This window comes from Octopus sinensis, linkage group LG7, assembly GCF_006345805.1.
Source record: "Octopus sinensis linkage group LG7, ASM634580v1, whole genome shotgun sequence".
Taxonomy (NCBI): Eukaryota; Metazoa; Mollusca; class Cephalopoda; order Octopoda; family Octopodidae; genus Octopus; species Octopus sinensis.
This window is the reverse complement of record NC_043003.1, coordinates 27,153,994-27,180,073: the sequence shown is the minus strand read 5'-3', so window position 1 is coordinate 27,180,073 and position 26,080 is coordinate 27,153,994. Positions and strand designations below refer to the sequence as shown.

The window sequence follows — 26,080 nt, the reverse complement described above, 5'->3', positions numbered from 1 at the left end:
TTTACAGTTGCAGTGATGGCTTTGATCTGTAGTCTTCAAATCAGCTTTCTCCTTTCTGGTTTTGAGAAGCCTAATTTCTCAAGATTGGTATTTAGGCAGTGTGTTACATATCCTAGTGCCCTAATGTATGTATGTATGTATGTATGTATGTATGTATGTATGTATGTATGTATGTATGTATGTATGTATGTATGTATGTATGTAAGTATGTATGTATGTATGTATGTATGTATGTATGTATGTATGTATGTATGTATGTATGTATGTCAGGTCGCTTTTAGTGCTATCGGCAACATTTAATCCAATACAACCTGTCGCATGGTCGTGCCAGCAGCGAATGAATCGTCAAACCTATCAATCATGCTTCCTAAGAATGATCGTTTTTGTTGGACACTTTGAAGGATGAAAAGGAAAACCTGCCGTAGGACAGATGAGCACAGTAGTCAACAGCCATCCAACAGGAGAACGAAGACTAATGTAATGTCTACGACTTCGCTTGCATCCAGTGATGTTGACTTGTTCTTTTTGGGTAAGGCGTACTTTTCCTCAATTTAAGAAACATCGGGGACAGGCATCACTTGATTTCTAACGTATCTATTATGTGTTGCATGCTATCGCTCGTAGGCAAAAAACGGCAAAACACAAAACACTCAATGAAAATTTCGATAAAATGGAATGAAGTTATGTGTCAGCGTACGTTCCAAACTCTCTGGACACATACTGAAAGAGGTGCTTATCGTTGCCAAATCTATGCGAAAAAAATAAGTCCCTTGCAGGAATAAAAAGGTACATCCGTGCTGCTCATGTCCAAGAGCAATATCAAGCAACGGCATTACTCGAAAACTTGTTGCAGCCATCATGTATGTGCATGCGTGCGTGCGCATGTGTATGTATGTATGTATGTATGTATGTATGTATGTATGTATGTATGTATGTATGTATGTTTAAATGTATATTTGGTATTCTTACTAAGACTACGTAAATGTTTCACTTAATTCCATCCCTTGAATATATAATTACTTCCATTATCATTTTCCTGCACAGTGAACGCTTTCTTTCGGGAAGCCCTGTTAGTGCTTTAGTTTATCTACCACTAAACCGTCTGGGTTTGTACTACCGTTAACCTGAGAACCATAGATAATGGAGCAGATAGGATTAATAACGTATTAGAAAACCAGTCAAGGTAAATCATGTCCTGCCAACGATCCTGCGTCGAGAAACATTAACAAGCTCAGTACACCTAAGTGTAGGTAGAACTCACCATGCAACTAATGAACGTATCATCAGCTTGCAGTGATATGTTTCCTTTACTAAACGCACAGGCTACGATAGAAGCATTAAACAAGCGACAGTACTTACAATTTTATTAATATATTTTCGGGCTCAGGGCACAATAAAAGCAGAAACAACGCAAGGTTATTTACGGTTTTACAACCAAATCTCTACAATATTCTCAAAAGTTTTAACCATTCAAATGATTTTTAACATAGACATAAGGTCTCAAATTTTGTTGGGGAGGTGTGTAATCGATGACATTGACCCTAGTAACTGACTGGTACTTTATTTTATCGACTCTGGAAAAATGAAGGACGAAGTTAACTCATGTGGGATTTGAATTAAAAACAATGATCATTGTATAAAACCAGAAATTTTGAGGGAATGGCATTATTCGATAACTTCGCCCCATGTATTCAACTGGCATTGTATCCTATTGACCCCAGAAGGATAAAGAGCAAAGTTGACCGTGGTGGGGTTGGGATTCCGATCGTAAAGAGCCAGAAGAAATGCCGCCAAGCATTTTGTCCGATGCTTTAACGATTCTGCCAGCTCACTGCCTTAATAATAATAGTAATAATAATAATAATAATGATAATAATAATAATAATAATAATAATAATAATAATAATAATAATAATAATAATAATAATAATAATGATGATGATGATGATGATAATAATAATAATAATAATAATAATAATAATGATAGTAATAATAATAATAATAATAACAATAATAATAATAATAATGATGATGATGATGATGATGATAATAATAATAATAATAATAATAATAATAATGATAGTAATAATATAATAATAATAATAATAATAATAATAATAATAATAATAATAATAATAATAATCGGAAATCGGACATTGTTGTAGAGAATAAAAAAGAAAGAACTTGCATAATAATCGACATAGCATAACAAGACCCCACCCCACCAAAAAAAAGAAGAAAAACTGAACAACTACGACGATTTGAAGTAGGAAATACGAAGGCTGTAGAAATGAGGAGAGTAGATGTAATACCAAGTGCAATTGGCGCACTTGGAAGTATCAGTACTCAACTAGCAACATGGCTCAAAATGATTGGTATAATTGTAAAGACAGAACACCTACATTGCTTGGAACTGTAATAATTCTTCGCAAGGTTCTTGAAGCATGACTAGTGAACAAGTGTACTTTAGTCTGCTGGCTGTGGACAGCTGACACTTTCCATCATACCCAGCAAAATAAGCTGAGAGTTTTCATTAAATAATAATGATTTCAAATTCTGACACAAGGCCAGCGATTTCATGGGACAAGGTAAGTCAATTACATCGATCTCAGTGAGCAACTGTTACTTATTTTATCGATCCCGAAAGGGTGGAAAGTAAAGTCGGCCTCGGCGGAATTTGAACTTCAGAACGAAAAGACGGACGAAATACTTCTAAGCATTTTGTGAGGTGTGCTAGCAATTCAGCCAGCTCGTTGCGTTAATAATCCTTATAATAGCAGACATACTTTTTTTGAAAACAACATATTTCTTGTTGAACAGAAGGGCTGTCAAAAAAAGCTTATATGACTGCCAAGACCAACTCATCAACAACATAGCACTTGAAAACTATCATAAAATGAAAACTAAGCACAGCATACATAGACTGCCGAAAAGTCTTCTATGGTGTACCTTACTCTTGGATTACTCAGCAGTACAAATATATAGAGTCTTTCCAGTTATTACAAATTTTTTAGAGCACAAGATGGCTCTATGCAACACGACAGTTCTTCTCAACCACAGTAAAGCAAACCAAAATGCGAACTTTGGTTTTGATGAAGCACTAGCAGCTGGTAAAAAGAAAGTTTAAGCAGAAATTACCACTGATGGCCCGTGAGATGTACGTCAAACAAGGGGCAGCCCAGAAACAATACAAGAAAACAGCACAGATTACTGGAAACATGCAGCAAAACTGGGAAGTTCTGAAGGAGATATTGATGAAACAAAGACTAGCGATCCCCATCCACACTGGTAGAAAGATAAGAGCTAACAATTATGGCAGTATTATCAAGGTAAAGACACATAGGTGGTGTAAATAGCACCTTCGGGGAAAGTCAGAGAGAAGTTGACTAACTACAAAATCCTAGAGAGTGAAAGCAACAGAATGTGGAATATAAAAACCGAGATAATGTCAATGGTCACTGGGGCACTAGGACGCATGATGAAGGAAATGGAAACGTTCACTAAATTTAGTATCTCGAGCAACATAAATGTTTATGCATTCCAGAAGGACGCACAACTTGGAACAGCTCATAGCAAGTCCCTGAATTAGACATACTGGAAACAAGCACAGAAAAAGTTAAGCGTATGAACACCCTTGCTAAAACTGCTACTTTAGGTATTCTTACTGATAAATAGCAAGAAAAACCTCTCAATGGCAAATACCTCAAGAGAGCTAATAACGGCTAACGCATCACTGGTTAGTATCTTCTGGCTTGAAATCAGAGAAGGAAGAGTTTATCATAGCAGTCCAGGATCAATGCCTATCTACAAGGAGCTACCAGATCAACAGCTTAAAGAACCTCAAGACTAAACCAATGACTGTTGTCATAAGGTACCCAAGGAATGATAGCAAAACGGGCTGATTGCTATCTATCTCAGATACTCGGAAATTTAAAAATGGAAGAAAGCAAAGTCGGCCTTGACAGAATTTGAACTCAGAACGTGAAGACATGAAATACCAATTAGCATTTCACCCGGTGTGCTAATGATTCTGCCAGCTCGCAGCCTTAATAATAATAATGATGATGATGAAAATGATGATGATGATGATAATAATAATAATAATAATAATAATAATAATAATAATAATAATAATAATAATAATATAATAGTAATAAAGAATTACCCTTGCGAGTGGCATGACTTTTCTCTCTCCTTTACTCCGAAAATTTGAGACCTCATGTCTTGTTGAATCAATATCTATAATATGTCTTAATTCAGTTTTAAAAGAGTACTGTATTATAATGTAAACCTGATTATCTGATGCAAATCAAGATTTAGCATACTCACTCTCATCACTTGATTCCATCAACAACGGCACTGAAATTCAAAGTTAAATCCCGTTTATTATTGGTATCTATTGATTCAGAGAAAACACGAATATTTATAAAGCATGGCTTTACAAATATATAGTTATATAGTTATATAGTTGGTGGAATCCTTCCCAGTACAATACTGGATGTTAGTTTTATCGCCTTACCACCACCACGGTATGAAAGATAAAGTTGGCCACTGCGAGATTCGAGCTGAGAAACTAGAGGGGTGAAACTAAATGTTTTCTTAGCCCAGGGCTCTGTCAAATCTGATAATTTCGCCGCGATTGCGTGCATTTGTATTTAAACATTTAGATACTTTACAGATTATTTGGTTCACTCTTGTCATCGTGTCCTAAGAGAGAATTGCATAGCATCTCTACTGCGAGCAATATTGCAGATCACTGCAGATACAAAATGGTGCAGTTTTTTATAATTGCTGGTTAATTGTGTTTCAGGATTGCAAGGTGAAGAAAGGATTGAATGTGACGATAAGTTCTGTAAGTAAAGGAGTTCAGGTAATATTCTGTAGATCAAGTAGAATACTCGCAGTGTGGGTGACGAGAAATATAGAGGTAGAGTTACAACAATTAATTTCGAGTGGAGTTGGATGTGGCTTGTATTTAGGTCCAGTGGTAGAAAGTGATCCATTCATGCACTGCTCGAAATTGGAATTGAGTCTTTCCATGTAGATTTTCTTAGCGTTGTAATTATTGACTTCAAGAACAAACCGATTATTCCGTTGAAATAGCTTTAGCAATGCTAAAAATATTCGCCTTTGAGTAAGAGCTAATGATTCTTTGCATCGCATTAGAAATGTTAGGGCTGGGTGCAGAATATAATAGTTATGAGATCAATAATGTCTCGTTGCCGAGGAGTAAAGCTTACAGTTGCATTCTTCCTTCTATGATACTGAGGAGGAGGGTGTATTCAATGACATGAAAATGAATTGGATAAAGATATGGGACTGTTTGCGTGGCATATCGTTTGAATGCAAGAACACGGTTATATCAAAGGAAAACATCAAACTATCAAAGCAAACCAAATATAACCTCAGTGACTCGAAATGGGTCTTATATTGCTGACAGTAACAAAGATTCTTGATATGCAAAAGACAACTTTGGCGTGTCTGAACAAGCTTAAAACCACCTGGCAATCCAATATTTTTAAAGTTAAGACTGGCTTTCTTCAGGACGTGTGTCGAGAACACTCATCTCAATGAAACAGAAACCTGGGTTATTGAGGAGTTTTGAAGGCTGCATTGATGGCACGTACACTGTGTTTTCCACGAAGGCTTAGGGCATCTGTTGGCGTTTGCACAAGACCAAAAAGATTTATGAACAACTTACATCCATCACTACTACTATTACTAAATGCAAGGACAACTTCACTGGTTGAAGCTATCATGCTGAATAATAACCCATATCAGATATTTCGAAAACTTCTGCACCCCTATACAGGACTAAGACCACTCAACTATATCACTGTTATTGGAGAGGTACACAGCATGGAACTGAAGATCTACTAAAGGTATTGGTTGGAAGCTGAGATTCCTGGTGCGGTGATGCGAAACACATCTCGACTGCGGCCGTTTGAAGAAGAAAAAAACACAAAGTATAAAAGTAAAACGGTAGAATACAAGGTGACTAATGAGTGTCCACGTCAGTCAAAGCTACTTTCATGATTTTCACAAAACTGAGTAAGTTCTTGTACTGTGAAGGTCCAATAAGCTTGGTGATAGTCAAGAAACACCCAACCTATTTCATTTCATCTGGATCTGGTAGTCACAGATCAATCAACACAACAATTTTGCCAGATATTGAAATGACGAGTAACGTCTTTCATATTTCACTTTCTTTGTGGTAAAGGATAACAGCATTCTCCACCATGACTCTTGAGAAATAGCAGAAATATTGCAGAAACAATACTGGTCTGTCTTTAGTGATTCCATTAATATTGACGCAAGGGATCTGAACGAACTCAACCCCCAACATAATCTCAAACATAACTTTTACTACCTCAGACATCATAGTAGCAATAAATGAAATCAAGTATTATTCTGCTGTAGGCCCTGATAGATTCCCCGCAACTGTCCCGAAGGAATGTAGGCACCAATTAGCAACACTTCTAACAAATCTCTGGAGAAATTCTTTAAATTCAGGCGATATACTGAAACAGTTCTTATCCCAATCTGTCATCTGGGTATTCAAAAAGGGAAGTATGTTTCTTGCAGTTAACTCTCGCCCCATCTCCCTCACCTCACACATCATCAAAATATTTGAAAGGATGGTAAAAAACCAAAGATAACTGGCTTTCTGGAAAGCCACAACCTTTTAAATTCCAACCAGCATGGCTTTCGATACAGTAGGGACTGTCTTACAAAGCTTTTACATCACATCGGTGATGTCCTCAAAGCTTAGGTTCTGATATTTGGATTTCAGCGAAGCGTTCGGCAGAGTTGACCACAATATCCTCCAGTTAAAATTGCGCAGAACTAGAATCCGTAGCAAACTGCCACTCTGGATTACGTATTTCCAGGCAAACAGAACACAGCATGTTGCGATCAGTGGGATCCACTCAAACCCAGCAAAAATCACTAATGGAATCCACTCAAGCCCAACAAAAGGCGACTGATTTGGGCCTGCTTCTCTTTATAGTCCATATAAATGGTATCTCAAGCGTCATCAAAATAAAAATATAAAAACAAGAAAAAGCAGTCGCAGATGACTCCAAGCTCCAGAAAATTATCGATGGAGTAGACTGAACTGAACTCCATTCTCGGGAGTAAGTTCGTTCACAAACACTAAAGACAAGCCAGTATCGTTTCTGCAATATTTTGCCATTTCTTAAGCATCATGGTGGAGATTTTGTTGTCATCTATCAGTAGACCAACGGGTAAGACAGCGTTTCTATGCATGTTGATATAATGTACGAGATAGCAAGAACGGCTCTTCATATATTGAGTAAATAACATTAGATTTTATCATGCTTCTTCTCAATGATTTTGGGTTGTAGCTGCTATTTAACCCTAGGTCAGACGTAAACGAAAAGTTCTTTGATCAAAAGCATTACTTCCATAGCAATGAAACTAGAAGCACATTATCCAATGAGTTCTCCTTTTTAAAGACAATATTGTTGGTTGTTGTAGACACAGGATACGTTTGTAGAATTTATACTTTCAATTTGAAATTGATCTCTTGGAAACGGTTATCAAACTTTAAACTTAAGTCTATAAGAGTCTCGACTGTTCGGTTAATTAAAGAAATATATATTCAACCTTTAGCTTATCGATACGTTGTTTCTTTCTGTTTAAAAAAAAAAAAAAAACTATATTGTTACTAACCAAGGCGCATCACTTAGTAATTAATGTGTTGGGTTCGTGATCTTTGAGTCTGATGAACCTGTAGGTTCTAGACAGACTTCATTTTTTCTTTTTCAAGTTATTAACGCGTAAAACAAAATAAATGCTAACATGAGTTAAAGGATTCATGTAAGAATGGAACACAGTGCTGTTACAAAGGATTTTAAATCCAAGTAGAGACCAGATTAGTGCAGGTCTGTTTGCCGGTTACAATTCTTCTGCATTAAAACTGATTTCTAACACTGACCCGTACGTAATTTTCTCGATTCCCGAAGGATGAAAGGCAAATTTGATCTCGGCGGAACTTGGACGCGGAACGTAAAGAATTCTGCATTAAAATTTTGAAAAATTAAAGTACAAACAAAACACAAAAACAAACAAACAAACAAACAAAACAAGCAAACATATAAATTAAAAAATGACAAAACAAGTAAACATAAATAAAAATAACAACAACAACAGCATCAACAATAGAAGATTACCTTCTTCAAAGAATAAATACCACCATCCAACATCACATGCAATTTATAGTGTGTATCAGTCTAGATTCGGTCAAAGCTGGACGATCATATAACAGGAATTATTGATTTAAAGTGCTTTCAGTGGCAAACAAGAATCGAACGCGTTTCCTCTACTTCGAAACAAAAGTATATTTTTCACACTAACACACACACGCACACACATGTGTATACACACACACACACGCGAGCAGATAAGAACACGAAAGACAAGATAAAATAAAAGTTCACGCTGAAAGAAATAGAAATGTCTCAAATGTTTCGGATTTAAACCCTTCATCAGTATAAACCAAAAAGAGAGACAACGAGTAAACAGAAAAGCGAAAAGAAAAGTAAGGAAGTTAGAAAAAAATTACGTCTGTATACCACATGAATGCTTTACATGCATGCATGTATACATAGATGTATATATATGAATATATGTATATATATATATATATATATATATAATATATATATATATATATATATATATATATATATATATGAATATATATATGAATATATATATGCATATACACACACACATACATACATACATACATACATACATACAGACAGACAGACAGACATACATACATATGTATATATATACTACTATATATTAATATGCATTTCTATATATATATATTAATATGTATGTATGTATATGTATTTATTTATATGTATATATGCATATATATACATATATATATATATACATATATACATATGTGCATGTAAATTATATACACATACATACATATATATGTATCCCTAATGTTTGTTACATTTTTCGAATATCTCAAAAATTTTCTACGTGGTCTCTGATTTAATGCATTCATTCCTTACAGTCCTAATATATATTGACAATGTGGTGTGTATATGGCTGGGTTCTAAAAAGTATGCGCATGTTGTTTGTATCGCAGCTTGAATGGGTCTGCAAAATAGATAATACAACTTGTGAGATATCGTCCATCTGATCAAAATGAGGCCAGATTTATGCAACTACATGTTGCGATAGTGTGCCAGATATTTGAAGGATTAAGATTTTTGTTAATATGCATCAGCGAATCGGTGGTGTTTAATTGTGTTTTTGTGGAAGAGTAAACGAAATCAGTGATTATTAAAGAAGCGTGCATGTACTACTTTTAGAAATTTTATGGCACTGCATGTGCTTACTTCTAAGGAGAACAGAGGATTATACCTTGCTTTAATTTCTTCATAGGTCGCTAGTAGTTTACATTATGAAGATCTCTTATAATAGCCAATATTTTAATTTTAGTTATAACTATAAAAAAATTCAAAAGCCGTTTTCGAAATATCATTTGAGGTGTAGATATTTGTTTCAAGCTGATATTTTATAATAGTAATACCCTGTTACCTCGTTCTATCAAGCAGAAGAGGCATTTCTTTGTAACCTAGCGCTCTGATAGTTGTGAACAGTTCAATTGGAGCGTTTCATATTCGAAATCCAATGTTTCTAAAGGAATGTTGTCCCCAGTGGACAGTTATTAGAAGGGATATAATCCTTTGTTCATAATATTTGGAGAGAGAGAGAGAGAGAGAGAGAGAGAGAGAGAGAGAGAGAGAGAGAGAGAAGAATGACAGATCAAGAAACAAAATACATATGAAGAAGAAAACAATAAAATAATAGAAACGCACGGTAAATAAAGTAAATAGCAAAATGCATATAAAAAAGAAAGTGAAAGTTCATTAAAGAGAATGTGACACGAACTCACCGCCTGTAGTGCGCCTTTTCTTTGCTGAAACAGTTACAGAAAAAGAACAAAATAATAAATGAACGTGTTAGCTTCTGCGCCATCGTTTTAGTGTAGGTGGGCCGTTTCCGCGTAATAGTCGATCTCATGTAAAAGTCGACCCCATTATTTTTGGCCCCAAAATTGGGAAATTTCCATAGACCCCGTATAAAAGTCAACCCTAGTATTTCACGAACAACAGGACAACATTTTCGGGTCAAGGTACCGTATTATCCTGTACGTAGAAATAACAGCTACAAAATTATATGGCTACCTTACTGTAGCCTGCTCTATAAGGAGAATGCTTGATGCTATAATGGAATGCTCGGTGCTTATAGTAAAACACTATTTAATAGCGAGTACTACACATCTGTTGATGGACGCTACATCACCATTACTAAAATGTTTACACAGGATATGCTGTAAGCCTGCATACATTTCAAGCACAATAAACACATGCGTCATACACTCGTTGTCGACATGGTGAGAAACGTGTTTCATAGACAGCACTATTGGCGAACACCGGCACACGCCACTGTCTAAATTCGTACAAAGGTATGACTTTGGTAAGCCTAAAAACATTTAATTAATCGTTAGATCAGTAGTTCCCATGCGACCTTTATAGTTTACTAGGACGTGTGTTTTGATGCATAGAATTGGTAATATTACTGTAATTTATTGTGTTTTTGTTTTCATTCGCATAGGGATCAGTTGGACTTCTACTGCTGATATGGTAATTCGGATTCTGGCTTGAATTTCAGCTTCTCAAAAGTAGTATCCATGTAATAGTTGACCGCATAAATTTGACCGTAAAACATTGTCTAAAAGATTCGACTTTTACACGACTATATACGGTAATTATTTTTGGATATATATGTGTGTATGTGTGTGTGTGTGTGTGTGTGTGTGTGTGTGTGTGTGTGTGTGTGTGTGTGTGTGTGTGTGTGTGTGTGTGTGTGTGTGTGTGTGTGTGTGTGTGTGGTACTACATTATTGAATGTGCACTTTGTAAGATAATAGATTGTGGTTGTGAAAGTGATCAGACTGCTGTTGAGTTTGATGTCATTAAGCCACATGTCATCAATGCTCGAACAGACCTGCAGTCAAACTAGTTCTAGCCGCGAGCTTCTCGTATTTCTGTATATCCGCCCTATCAGTGACTATTTAAAAAAGTAAGCTGTGATATGAGAGGGTGATTTGGCTGCCATTTATGGCAGTCTTGCAAGCCCACATTTGGTGCTTCATGCTTATGATGATGTAAAGGACACGACGCGTAGAAAATGTGCCCAAGGGAGACATATTTTTACTGGGCTAAATCAAAATTATGAACAGTTGAACATTGTAAGTACAGCTCTCAGAAAGAGAGAGAGAGAGAGAGAGAGAGATAAAGAGGGAGAGAGAGTGGGAAAAAGAAGGAGAGAGAAAGAGAAAGAGAAAGATTCAGAGGTAGCCTAAGAAGGGAGACAAATAGACAGGAAAAGGTTCTACATTAGGAACGAATAAAATGAAATGGCTTTATCTTATTTCTTTATTGCCCTCATGGGGCTAAACATAGAGGGGACAAACAAGGACAGACAAAGGGATTAAGTCGATTACCTCGACCCCAGTGCGCACGAGCTGTTATGTAGCCGCGGTTTGGGAAGCAACCACACGAAAGACTGTACTTATCGCTTTGCGCCCGCTAAAACTCGACGTCTAGAAACAGCGACACACGCTCGGATGGAAAGAATATGGGTAGATTTAGATCTTGTAACCAGGGTTAAGTATTTCAGTAAATTGGAGGCCGAGGGTCTCTCACTCAAGGACTCCATAGCTTTCATACATGACAGGAAACTTACTTCTACCCAACGTATTTAGGGAGAAGGGTCTTTCGCGTTAAGATAGAGTTCCACTTGGGTTAAACACCTTGTGTTTCTAGGCCTGGGTTACTTTGGGAGGCAGTAACACTCTCCTCAAAATGAAACGAACGGAGAGATCAAACCGAAAAAGACGAAAAAGATCCAAGACATTATCCACGAGCTCAATGGAGTGAAGCTGCGGTTGTAACTGAGGGTGATAGAAGGTCACTTTAGAACTTTGTGTCCCGAACAAAAACAGGAAAGAGGACCCTCCGCGCACACACATGGACACACATGAAAACACCCATCCACCCCCACCCACATCGGATAATCTCAACCTGGAAAGTGAGGAGACGGCAGGGTAACCAAGAAAAAAAGATTTAAGAACTACACTTTCCTTAAACGAACCATACAATCACGAGATCAGCAACAAAACCCACACGAAACATAGACACATCTATATCTCCACTACCACGACCGTCCTCCACTCCTACCTTAACAAGAGGAAAACATACACAAAAGTGACACCAGTATACAAGCAGACAGAGCACCATATGTCACTCATTCTATCAACTCCGCTGTGCCCCATGACTCAGTTTTGTCCTATACATAGTGACTTGCTTTGTATAACTTTAAATAACAAACACAGATGACACTAATCTTTACTCTTTATTAACTTTTCCCAGTTTTGCATCATCAACTCGCAATCAAACTTTGAGCTGATTAGGAGCAAGAATGAAAAATTGATGTCATTCATTGCAGAAAAGGAAAACAATGAAAAAGAGAGATGTTTTCATGTCAGTCACTTTCAAGGTGTCACAATTTGAAATTAATAAGGCTGGACTTGACACACAAAATATTGTAGAAAAACTTCCCTAATGATGTGGAAAAACCGAGCACAAAGGCAAACAGTGGGCTCCTAATGAACTTCCCAAAGGAACCCCCAAAGTACATGGAGACCGAGTCATTCGGTTTCCGAGATCATCAGACGGGTAAGTGAACCATTTCTTTTTCTCTTTATTTTCTACCAACACGGCAACTCTGAGAGTGGGTTGTATAAATGCACATGGCCTGGATTTACCCTGAAAGCAGGATCATTTTTCTCCTAATCAGCTCAAAGTTTGATTGCGAGTTGATGATGCAAAACTGGGAAATGTTAATAAGGAATAAAGAGTAGTGTCATCACCAGCTTTGGGTGTGATAGCCATCGACATCACTGGGACTTCTGATACACGCGACTTAGCACCTAATTTTGGCGATTTTGAAATCGCGTCTCTTTCATGGCCTGGAGCGTTGTGGCGTTGCTGTTTCGAAAAGGCCTCAAGATAAGGTCTGCCTGCATCGTAAACAATAGCGAAGTTAGCACCTTTCGACTAGTCATCGTTTTTTCCCCAACAGTGGTGCGTCGGCCGAATTTTTTTGGAGGGTTTTCTGGGAACGTCTCGCTCTTTAGAGCTAGTGGGTGACTAGACGCTATCCTGGATGCACATCTGGATCACAATGGGCTAGCTGATAGGCAAATCTGTTCAATCGTTTCCAACTGTCTGATAGATACCGAATCGATTTCCCGAATGCGCTAGTGTGAACATGGGAAAACAACAACCGATGATCGAGATCGTAACAAGAGTATTTTGTAGGCTAGTAAATGGCATAGCAGAAGCGATGAGCTCACAGCAAGACTGATCCTTGACCAATTCTTCAACGCGAAGCACAAAGATACAGATAGAAGCGTGTTCTAAGACATGAAGGAAGGAAATCCATTCGATGGGCCCGGGGGACCGAGGCACAACACGGTGGCAAAGCCACAATACGATCTTCATGCAAATGTTTGCAACTTTTTAGCAGCACTACACTAGACTGTTCGAGGCACGCGGCGTGTCAGAGATGAAAGTGAATTTTACCATCTAATAGGACATTTTGCCGCGACCGTCTGTGAAAGGTCGATAAAAGTTGATGAGATACAGGAAGTGTTGCCTGGCTGCATGGAGGAGAAGATACCGGGGATGAATGGTATGCCCTACGATCTTTACTGTCATATGCTTAAATTGTTCGTTGACTTCCTTGAAAATGTTTGCTGCAACTGGTAGTAGAACGGGAGAATTCCCAGCCCTGTGAGTCGTAGTATAGTGATGCTGTTCAAAACGGACCCGAACAAAGGTGACAACTTTGATCATTTTAGCTCGTAACTGTATGAAATGTAAAGTTCAAGATTTTGGCCAAGGAGTTAACTAAGAGGTTGGTGTTTGTCATTCATTGTCTTGTCGGTGATGTTAAGACGTGCTAACCCAAACAAGTCTATCTATGAAAACCTCCATCTCATAGATGAGACCCAACTCAATTTCAAAGCGATTGAAAACTGTCCTCAAGGCGTCTTCAGAAGCTGGATTGGTGCAATGTACAGCGAAGTTTGCACGGAGGTCAGAATAAATGGCCACCTGTCAGAATCGTTAAGTATCATATATTCGGTCCGTCAGGGTGTCTCCTCTCTCCTCTTCTGTACGTACTGACTATTGAGCTATTACTGCAGATGCTGGAGGTTTCGAAAAACCCACGAGAATTGGGGAAGATTCTTGTTTGTATATACGTGCTTGCATATTCGTGCTTGCGTAATGCTATCTGGCACCAAATACATTGAGATGATCAACAGTTTTAAGAGAATGCGAGGCTGTGACAGGAGCAAAAGTTAATCAAGAGAAGTCGCTTGGCTTGCCGCTCAGCACCTAGAAAGGCAGGTCCATACTGTCCAACAGTCTTTTGAGGTACTGGATGGCCGGACCGGCTAAACTGCTCGAGGACTGATTTGATCCCGGTCTCCAAGTGGACAAGTGAATCGTCTCACTCAAAAATGGCCGGGGAAGAAACTATCCCTGAAGAGTAAAAAGGTGGCGAGCAACTCCATCGTTCGTACATATCTTCACCACTTTTTTCATGTTCCTTTCACCTTGTTCCTTCAGAAAACCTTTGCATTTTCCAATATTTTGGACGCAAGAGAACACCTTATCAGAACTTTATCATTTTATTTTAATCGCTCACTTTCTGTACGAACTTCTTGGAATCTGAAACTTATAGATAAAGATCTTATTAGGAATGGCAAGCTAAACCATAAAACCTCATTTTCTCGACTACTCACTCGCTATCGTATCGTTTCTAATATGACTAACGTAATTGAGACAACCACTAGTGACGTCCTCCTTGGATATTTCCCCCTCTCTCACTTCTCCCTCTCCCCTCCCCTATTTTCCCTTTCTTAGTGATCAATAGTTAAATTTTCATAAAGCCAGTTAATCACCCACTAGTGGGCTGTTGTCTTAGAGAAAGCAATGTTGTCACCCTCGACACCAGCAAAATTTTCGACAATGTCTGACATGCGAATCTTCTGTCAATACTGTCAGTCTATAGGCTTCACCCGTATTTCATCTCTGGTGTCGATAGCTTCTTTTTATTTTGTACTATCACCGCTGTTGTTGGCAGAGCACCATATGTCTCTCATTCTATCGATTCCGCTATACCTTATGACTAATATATTCCTATACATAATAACTTACTTTGTGTCACTTCAGATAACAAACGCAGATGACACTACTATTTACCCTTTACTAACTTTTCACAGTTTTGCACTAACTCACAACCTAGATAACACAAACCATAAACATTATTCTTGAAAACATCTTACAATAGGATATGCATATTTCGTCTCTTTCAATAGCAGCAAAATATAGACACTTCTCTCATAAATAAAACAACATCGCACCACATCATATCTAATTATGAATAACACGCAAGTAGGACCTTCAAACTTGTCCAATTGCTGGGTCTCACTATTGCCGAGCGTTTATCCAAGAAAAATCAGTTCCTTAACATAGCTAGGACCACTCCCAACAACAAACCCTTCTCTTCAGTGCAATAAGATACTTCGGATCTTAAATACAGAATGCATCCAAATAACTGTCTAACGAGTGACTGGCTCCAAATCACTCACAGACATACTACAATCTCTGGCCCACATATGTACTGTTCCCTCTCGCTGCCTTTTCTACTGATACTATATTGACTTCTGCTCCTCTGATTTAACTGGGCTTATACTGCCTCCGCTCAGATATCTCCAACCTACACTATTTTCTCTCATCACAGTTGTTGAGTCCAATATCTCAGGCCTACGCTTTTCGCTAAACCCATTCCTTCTTCCCAGAACCTTAACGCTTCTATTACTCCGTCTTTGTTCATTTCCCCCCACAGATATTGATTGTTTTAAGAGGTACGTTGTTAGCATTAATCTTACCAGTCGAACATGGGTGTGGGTGAGGGCTGCGAAAGCCATGAGCGCTATCCTTTCCTCCTAACCTAGTAAGTAAAAGACTCAGCAATTCACACCCTAATTTTGTTTTGTTTTTAAAAAGTAAGTAATCGAAACACAGCAAGTTGTAACGAAATAAGTTAAAAATATAATATTGCACACAGAAAAATATACACATACATCTATATACATAAATGTGTAATGGTGTCCATCTAACCGATTTTAATGATTTTGACACATACGTAGATCACATGCCCTAAAGTTCAAATAAGGCTGGAATTTTTCGATAACTCGATAATGCTCAGTTGGCATCGATTTTTGTGAGCTCAATCGGGTGTTTGAATGGAAATTCCCATAACGATGTTATTTTTCCTGCAGCTTTTGCATTTTTTGTCCGATTTTGATGAAAATCGCTTAGTGAGCGAGGCTCTTGGCAGTGAGATGATGTCAGTACATGGTGTTGACAAAAAGTCGATAATTGCGCCTGAGCAGTGGTTTTATGAAACCAATAGGCTTTTTGCGTGCAAATACCCAGAGGGATTTTATTTTTGGCCGTAACTATTTTATATATTTTATCCGATTTTAATGAAATTTGAGATGTAGGTAAATTTTGTGGTGGGGAAGACGGTAAAGGTGTTTATTTAATTCAAAAGGGCTTGAAAAGGGCATAAATGCAAATAAGCATTGCCTTAGAGACATTCATATCGATTTTGTAGAAATTTTATACGTAATTACAGTTCATGTCCATTAGTTGATACCAGCATGAAGAGTAGACAAAAAAAATCGATAATTACGCGTGAACGGGGGAGTATAAGAAATCAATTGGCTTTTTGAAAGCATGGGATATTTTTGTATGCATAGGATTAATATTTTATGCTGTAACTTTTACAGAATTCATCCGATTTTGATGAAATTTTACATTTAGGTAAAGTTTATGGTCGGAGTCATGTAGTAGAATTAAAATTAAATTGGTGAAAGGCAGAAAGCGTCAAAATTCACTCACAATAAAATAATGAACTGATTTTGAAGAAAATTGACCCATGAGTAAAATTAAGACTTCGACCTATGAAACATCGATTATTCATATAATGTTTTGTGATTTAAAAGTCAATGGGATATTTTCATGTAAATGGTTACATGGATTCTATTTTATGACATAACCTACACACTTTTCTTCGGATTTTGTTGAGATTGGACACGCTGATCAATTTTGTACAGAAACAAAAATCACTCTCAACGAGTCGAGGTACACCCAAAAGTTTGACTGCGATTTTAGACGGTCCAGTATGTAGGAGTATGTCGAAAGCGTTAACCGGGTAAAATCCCTGCCGAACCAGATATAATATCTTAATGGAAAATAGTTGGCAAGGAGAACATACAAGGCCAGAGGTGGGCTTAACTTCAAGACTGAAAACGCGAGCAACGCCGGGTCGAACAGCTAGTTCGGGGAGGGCATGTGGTCTAATGGTTAGGGCGTTGCACTCTTGATCACAAGATCGTAAGTTCGATTCTCGGACCGAAAGGTTGCTCTGTGATCACCTTGATATCTGACGTGTGACACAGCGGGGCCGGTGCAAATAATATCCATTCGATGCGGGAGTGATGGTGCATGTGAGTTTATCTGCAGCACAAACGACTGAACATTATAAACAAATCATTTGTGCTGGTTGTTCAGCAAGAAATTGTAGAGACGAGAGATTACTATTAAATAGGTTGTGTATAAACAATGAACACAGAAGGGGCAAAGTTTAACATTTAATGCTTACGCTTAACGCTTTAATAGGAGGAGATAAAATTTTGGACGTAAGTCCTTCATCAGCACAGAGAGAGAGAGAGAGAGAGAGAGAGAGAGAGAGAGATAGAGGGGGGAGAGAGGGAGAGAGATAGAGATAGAAAGCTAGAGAGAGAGAGAGAAAGAAAGAGAGAGATGAATAGAGAAAAAATGAAAGAAATTGTCAGTGAAAAAGTTAAACGCGTTGTGTTCTTGATCAAAACACTTCATTTCACGTTGCTCCAGTCCACTCAGCTGGCAAAAGTGAGTAACGCTGCGATGGACTGGCGTCCCATCCAGCTGGGGAACACATACGCCACGGAAACCGGGAAACCGGGCCCATGAGCCTGGCTAGGCTTTAGAAGGGCGCATTTATATATATATATATATATATATATATATATATATATAATAATATATATATATATATATAGTCCAGAAGCTGGCTACCCGCATGGTTCATGGTCTCAAAAATTTGTCCAATGAAGAAAGGCTGAGGACGCTCGACCTTTATTCTCTTGAAAAACGCCGCCGCCGTGGTCATCTCATTCTCGCCCACAACATCATAAGCGGAAAGTGTAACCTCTCGAAAGAGCTGTTCTTCACTCCTGCTCCAGAGCGTCGGCCGCGGGGTCATTCCGAAAAGTTCTACCTGCGACGATTTCATCTCAATCGAAGGAGAGGAGCTTTCTCCGTCCGTGTTGCGGATCCGTGGAACAAGCTGCCAGACGAGATGGTGAAGATGCCGACGACCGCTTTGTTCAAAGCCTCCCTTGACCTCAAGTGGCCTGAACTCTTTACATGAACACCACCCTGTACTTAACTCCATGTCCCCCTACATGGCCTTGCTATTTGCTTTTGAGCCAAATAACTAACTAACTAACTAACATATATATATATATATATATAATATATATATATATATATATATATATATATATATTATATATATATATATATGCATATATTCCTTTATTCTTTTACTTGTTTCAGTCATTTGACTGCAGCCATGCTGGAGTACCGCCTTGAAGTCTTTTAGTCAAACAAATCGACCCCAGGATTTATTGGTTTTACAACCTTATACTTATTCTATCGCTTTCTTTTGCCGAACCGCCATGTAACGGGGACTTAAACACACGTTGTCAAGCGGTGATACGTGGACAAACACAGACACAAAGATACTCAAACACATAGATACACACACACACACATACACACACACATACACACACACACACACACACACACACACACACACACACACCACACACACACACACACATATATATATACATACACAACGGGCTTCTTTCAGTTTTCGTCTACCAAATCCACTCACAAGGCTTTGGTTAGCCCGAGACTCTAGTAGAAGACACTTGCCCAAGGTGCCATGCAATGGGACTGGACCCGGAGCCATGTGGTTGGGAAGCAAGCTTCTTACTACAAAGTCACGCCTGCACGTGGTACAATCGTGTATTGAGGTTGGTAGTTAGGGTGTTGGACTCGCGATAATAAGGTTGTGGATTTGATTCCTAAACTGCGTAGCGTGTCATGCCCTTGAACAAGCCTTTTAGTTTCATATTACTGCAGCCTCCTCAGCTGAAAATAAACTGGTACAGCTCCATCATTCCAGTGGTTACATCATGGCTGTTTGGCTTAGTCAATGGTTGAAGGATGAGTGTGTCTGTGTTTGCTCACTTCTATATAGGTACCTAAAACAATTAGCAAACGCGTAGTACAAACAACCCCGCCATATTCGCTTTCGTGTGATGGCTAAGCACACAGTCATAAGCACAAAGAGTAAGACTGGAGAATACAGTTTGAAGCAATTCATTTATGAGAAAGTTCTGATGGAGCGACGTTCGATACATGATTGCATAAGGTTAATCTTATGCAATCCTGTTTGTGATTGTTACTGAAACACTTGTAAAGATGTTATTAGCAAAATATTCCACCTTATTTTCTCTAGTCTTATACTTTGTATTCATAATCTGCCAACATTATAGCTTGCAAACATGTAACATAAAATTTAGCTGGAAGTCGAATCATATACACACACATACATAGGTATATATATATATATATATATATATATATATATATATATATATATATATATATATATGAATCTGTGAAACAAAATAAATAAATAAAAGGCATAAAGCTCCTTTTCCTGAGGTATATAAACTCACAAGGCCGCTTTCCTGGTTTCCGTGGTATACAAATTACCACCTGGACGGGACGCTGGTCCGTCGCAGGATTACTTCATTTTGTCAGTTGAGTGGACAGGAGCGCAACGTGAAATGAAGTGGTTTGTGAAGCAAAATATGGTTTAAAAATAAAAGTAAACATGTTAACCTGTCACGTGTGCAAACATTTAATGAAATCATGGTTTACATATACCGTGCATTGACATATATGTTATATAACATGTTTTCAAATATCCTTCTATAAGATGTATATAGGTGCACTGCGAATATTAAAAGAAATTCGAGTAAGAAGTATCGAAAATCCACACGAATGCTTTATAATTTCACGATACGCAACAATGATTTATAATTTCACGATACACAACAATGATTTAAATAAGGAATAGTTTTTCTATATTTTTCCCCCTAAATTCTAAACTTTAAACAGTTTCTTTACTGAGGAAAAGAAAATACTGGAAATACACGCACGCCCTCCACTGAATGTGGACATAAATACATCGACTATTTTAGTATGCTCTTCAATCTGAATGAATTTACTCCTATAGCCAAGCGTTTCTTCAAAATGTCCTTCACCACAAGTGCGATAAACTACTTAAACAAAATTATATAGAAGCTTTTATTCTAATACCTACAATTTTGCTCAAGCTATAAGTGCGTTCAGCGTCTAAAACTTGAAAGCTTAACATGATCACCAATTCTCTTCTATCTGTAAGCGTATCAACACCAATAAATTTCCGCTCAAAGGAACTTTCCAAGAAAATGAACTGTCTTTTGTGTCATAATTAAATTCATTTCCAACCTCTGTCTTTCATTGGACTGATCGCCAATACTTTCAATGTCAATAGAAAACCTTCCATTTGTCATATACATGATTTTTTCAAGCTTTTTAAGACAGTTTTGAAATTTAACTTGAACACTCTACGACACATGCCTTACCTACGGAATAGAATTTCTGAACAAGTCTTTTTGTTGCAAATATATTTTCAATCTGTTATTTTTGAAACAGGCAATTTATTTTCCTGTTTCCTTGTACAGAAACTCCCGCACCTCCTCTAAATTATCTACGCGTTCACAAATCCCTATTTCCTTATATGTTTTCACACAGCGTTGCTTACGTCTGTATGTGAATAAGTAGTTCTTTTTAACTTCAGTTTTATTATGTATTATTTGATTGCGAATAAGGTTATTATAAATTTACCCTTTTTCTAATTGATGTTCACGATATACCAGTTAACTTTAACCTATACTATATAAATATTTTATAAATCATAAAACATATAGTAGTAGATATTATATATATGTATATATAGTGCAAACATTGGCTGATACAGAATTCCATATACGAAGTGGTAGCTTGAATAGATACGTTTATGCTATGAAGAGATGATAGTCAACTCGAATTTTACCTAGTGGAACAACAGGCGCGATCAACCACCAGGCAAGATTTCTGTGTGGACTGTCATTTTATTTATCCACTAAACACATGCACATACATGCATGAGTATGTATATGTATGTACTATACGTGTATTTCTACGCGGATATATGTGTGTATATCTGCGTATCTTATGACATAGCTTTATTGAGAGACTTACTTGGCGCAAGGGAATCGTCAGAGAAAACAGAAATGGCTTCAGCAACTGAAATGTAAAAAGAAAAGGAATTCATGATTACAAATTTAGATATTTGTGTGTGTTGTGTGTGTGTTGTGTGCGTGCGTGTGGCGGGGCATGTAAGTGTGTGCGCGTATGCATAGCATTCCATGTATATATTGAAGTACAAACCCCCATTATGTTTCTCTAAATCCAAATTTCCGATCAAACTCTCGCGCTCTTCAACATTAGCGCATTTGTTGGAGTACTAAGATTACTCTTTGTTGCTGTTCAGAGTGTACTTTTTCACGTCATGAGACTGCTTGCTGAGTCGTAATATTATAGTCGAACATATCAACCCCAGTACTTACTGTTTTTTTTAAAGCCTGGTACTTATTCTATCGATCTCTTATTGCCGAGCCGGCTAAAGTAACTGACCACTGTCCCCCTACTACGATTATGGCAAACAGTAGGCATAATCGCAATGATTATTGTCGTAGTAATAATATTGGTGAAATCTGCTCTTACTGAAATTTTCTGAGAAATTGTAACTTTGGCTTGGAAGTACTTTCTCGAAGAGAAAGTTTTCTCCACTAGAGTAAGTAAAAAAATAATTTACCCCCCCGTCCAGATACAGTATTAAAAGCTGTTGACAAATTGGAGAGAGGAGTATTTACAGTAGTGTAAGGAATTCTTATTCTGGCAGATTAACGCCTGTCTATATGCCCTGTCTACTACTGCAAAGCAATACATGAACGACATTCAAAAGGTGAACAAAACCGAAACAACAAAGAAAGTATCATCATGGGTTTTGAAGATAGAGAAAAAAGATGGCTGATTTATGAAAGACCATCAGCCATATGATGATGCTCATTGCGTGCAAACAAACAAACCACAATACGTCTCACCAACAAAAAGTGAAGAAGTAATGTTTGGAGGCAGCAAAAAGAGGACACTCACAAACTGTTCATCTTTATGCAAGAACTAAAAGTTGTCAGTGAGAAACTCCGACATTAGAAGAGAGTAACCGAGAGAAAAACAATGAACATAAAATTCAACCGGAACCAAGCAGAGATATGACAGGAGAAGCAGTGAATATCACTGACGCTCCTTCAGGTTAAGAAGAGACCTGTAAAGTTTGATTTTGTGCATATTTTTATACGAAATAGTGATACATTAACTCTTTAGTATTTAAACCGGCTATATCCGACCCTAAAATTCTACCTGCTTTATATGCAAACTGGCGATATCTGGCCTCTCGCACCTACAGTACAATGCCATTCTCAGAATAAACGATCAAATCATTGAAATCTCAAAGCTATGAGATAATGTATGATTCATTCAAAACAATATAAATAAGCATTATATTTAACAGAGTGAAGGCGCGTGGCTTAGTGGTTAGGGTATTCAGCTTACGATCGCAAGGACGTAAGTTCAATTCCCGGCCGCGTGATGTGTCTTTGAGGAAGATACTTAATTTTCCGTTGATCCAGTCCACTCAGCTGGCAAAACAGTGTAGTACCTGTATTTCAAAAGGGCCAGCCTTATCACACTCTGTGTGACGCTGAATCTCCCTGAGAACTACGTAATGGGTACACGTGTCTGCGGAGTGCTCAGCCTCTTGCACGTTAATTTCAATTTAATGAGAGTTACATGCTTAAATTATATTCACGAGCAAAACTTATAACAGTTCCGTCGAAGTTTCAGCTATGTAACCTTCATAGGCAATCTGATGAAGGCTACTTCGAAGGAGTTTCCAACCTGTTTCAGTCTATTGTAAAGCACTGACAATCCTTCTGTTTAATGATTCGCTGAATTTTATATATAACAATTATGAATAAAAACATACATTATACAATGGGGGTGATGAAAAGGTCCTGGCTTGAAAAGTCTAGAGAAAGGTATGTTTGAAGACCTAACCTTTCGAGTTCTTTTACAGGGATTGGAAAAACTGAGAGACGCTGCAATAAGCGTGTGAATATGAGAGGGGATTATGTTTAATAAAATCATAACTGATTCTCCAGTATTTCCTTTTACCCAAAGCCAGGGACTTTTCCTCGCTCCCTTGTATATACACATACACAGGCGAGCACGCACACACACACACAAATCTATGCATATATGATTATATATGCGTGTATGTATGTATGTATGTATATATATAATCTTATATAACCACATATATATGTATGTGTATATATATATATACACACACATACACGTCATGATAGATCGTTAGCTCCTACACGCATTTTTCTCTCTCCTTGTTTCTCTCCTTATTTTTTTTTCTGTGTATCTTTCTGTCGAAGAGCGTAGGTTCGAAACGTAAAAGACTTTTTCTATTCCTGAGCGCTATACTAATACATTTGTTTGTTTGTACTCCACCTGCCTTCGTCTTTTGTTTAATTTCGTAAACTTTCCCTTTATATATATATATATATATATATTATAAGATATATATATATATATATATAAGATATATAATATATATATATACATAATACATATATATATATATATATATATATATATATATATATATATATATATATATATATATAATATATCTATATATATATATATATGTATGTATATATATGTATATACCAATGTAAGTAGGTAGTATATTCCAAGTCAAGTTGTGGTGCCGTGATGATATCTGTTCCAGAAGTATTCAGTACCTGGATAGGTAGAGTTGAAGTATTTATATTACTTGTAGAAGGGCAATTGTAATCTCGGCCTACCGGTTCGAGTTTCACATCATTGCTGTCTTCAGGCGCGGGCATAGTGTTTGCTGAACAGACTCTTACTTTGAGTTTTAAAAATCTTGGGCGAAAAAAAGTTGAATCTCCTCGACATGTATTGAACATCATTTGTCATTGGACCGACATTAACCAACTCACGTATCTATATGCCGACCAATGCCTTGTGAGTGGATTTGGTAGACGGAAACCGAAAGAAGCCTGTCGTATATGTATATATATATATATATATATATATGTATGTGTGTGTGTGTGTGTTTGTGTGTGTGTGTTTGTCCCCCTAGCATTGCTTGACAACCGATGCTGGTGTGTTTACGTCCCCGTCACTTAGCGGTTCGGTAAAAGAGACCGATAGAATAAGTACTGGGCTTACAAAGAATAAGTCCCGGGGTCGATTTGCTCGACTAAAGGCGGTGCTCCAGCATGGCCGCAGTCAAATGACTGAAACAAGTAAAAGAGTGAAGAGTAAGAGTATATACGCAGCCTAACAATTAGAGTGTTGCATTAACTATCGCCAGATGATGGTGGCTTCGTTTGTCTGATCGTCGATGCCTTGTGTTGTTATGCAAAACACTTCATTTCACGTTGTTCAAGTTCGCTCAGCTGTAAATGGATAACCTCTGCGATGGACAGGCGTCCTGTTGAGGGTGAATGTTCACCTGCCCGACCAACCAGCGGCATGGAATCATTCGAAAGCTCCAACCATGTGAGGTAGGTAGCGCATTGTGATCAGCGGTTTAGAACAACACCTGATAGTCTGGTCGGTACAATGATATAGTGATACAGTGACATATATGTATATATATTATATATATATATATAATATATATAATTAGATATATATATATATATATATATATATATATATATATGTGTGTGTGTGTGTGTGTGTGTGTGTATGTATTGTATGTATATATAGTATATATATATGTATATGTACGTATTTGTGTGCATATATAGTGAATATGTATGTATATATATATGTGTGTATGTGTGTGTGTGTGTTTGTTTGTGTATGTGTATGTATATATATATATATATATATATATATATATATATATATATATATATATATATATTTATATGCAGATAGAGAGACCGAGAGAAACAGAGAGAGAGATAGAGGGGAGAGAAAGAGACAAAGACATAGAAATTAAAGTAATAGTGTAGACTGTACCTCGTTCTGCTAGTGATTTACTGTTTTCTGCGTCATGTACATCACTCATGGTATCTACTTCAACTCCTTCGTCTGAAAGAAGAGAAGAACAAACATTACGTTAATGTTGATTGTAGTGATAATGATGATGATGATGATGATGGTGATGACGATGTTAAAGTTAATGGTAACAACGACGACGGTGAGAATTTTAGTTGAGCGAATCGACTCCATTGCTTAGTTTTGGCTTTTTTTAAACCCTGCACTGGTATATCTGTCAATAGAGTGGGCTTACCACCCGAAGTGTACACTATTATATGTCCATTACGGCCATATTTCATTCCATATCGGCTAACTCTGATGAGTGCAGGGTTACATAACCAGATTGTTACTTAACACTCCGTTGAATCCCTGGCGTGAAACCGATTGTTAAGATTAGCCGTAATGTCGTAATATATAATACTGTACACTTCCGATAATATATATATA

At 37.4% G+C, this 26,080-nt stretch overlaps 1 long non-coding RNA gene across 2 annotated transcripts in view; it reads right to left on the bottom strand.

The window, feature by feature from the left end:
• LOC115213821 overlaps positions 1–25,732 on the bottom strand; it is a 34,719-nt gene extending 8,987 nt beyond the window's left edge. Inside the window, exons 1-4 of one of the 2 annotated variants that reach the window (XR_004999989.1) lie at positions 25,613–25,732; positions 21,677–21,721; positions 9,953–9,976; positions 4,330–4,359 (exon numbers count right to left, since the gene is read on the bottom strand). This is a non-coding gene — a long non-coding RNA (uncharacterized LOC115213821). The remainder of the gene's footprint in view (positions 1–4,329; positions 4,360–9,952; positions 9,977–21,676; positions 21,722–25,612) is intronic. The other variant, XR_004999990.1, reaches the window with a different exon arrangement.
• Between the last annotated feature and the right edge of the window lie 348 nt (positions 25,733–26,080).